We start from the raw sequence: 656 nt of genomic DNA, 5'->3' as shown, positions 1-656 counted from the left end.
TAGTGAATGGATTGTTCTGCCTGAGCTGTGTGAGTTTGACAGGCTAGTCAAAAATCACTTGACCATATCTGTGAGGGTCTGTTTCTGAAACAAAATTTGGTTCCACTGGTCTATTGTGTCTGTCTTTAGGCCATTACCATGCTATTTTTACCACATAGGTAGGTATTATGATTCAAAGTCTGAGGATGAGAGTTCACTTTTCCTTTTTATGAAGTTTCTGGCTATTTAGGACTCCTAATTCTAGAGGAGGAAGAAGAAATTATTGGGTGAGCTTGAAGAAATGGCCTCTGAAAGTGAACATACAAAAGAAGAGATGAAGAAAATAATAGAAAAAAAAATGAACAAGATCTCAGGGAAATAAATGACAGCAAAAGGCATGCAAGCATATGTGTCATGGGGGTCCCAAAAGGAGAAGAGAAGGGACAGGGGCAGAAGGAATATTTAAAGAAATAATGGTAGAAAAGTTCCCAATCCTTTTGAAGGATATAGATATGCATGTTCAAGAAGCACAATGTACTCCAATCCAAAAAATTCCTAATAGACAAACTCCAAGACACATATTCATCAAAATGTCAAAGGCCAAAGACAAAGAGAGAATTCTGAGAGCAGCAAGAGAAAAGCAATACATAACATATGAGGAATATCTAATAAGATTA

The sequence above is a fragment of the Dasypus novemcinctus genome, chromosome 16 (assembly GCF_030445035.2).
Source record: "Dasypus novemcinctus isolate mDasNov1 chromosome 16, mDasNov1.1.hap2, whole genome shotgun sequence".
Classification (NCBI taxonomy): Eukaryota; Metazoa; Chordata; class Mammalia; order Cingulata; family Dasypodidae; genus Dasypus; species Dasypus novemcinctus.
This window is presented reverse-complemented; position numbering follows the sequence as displayed.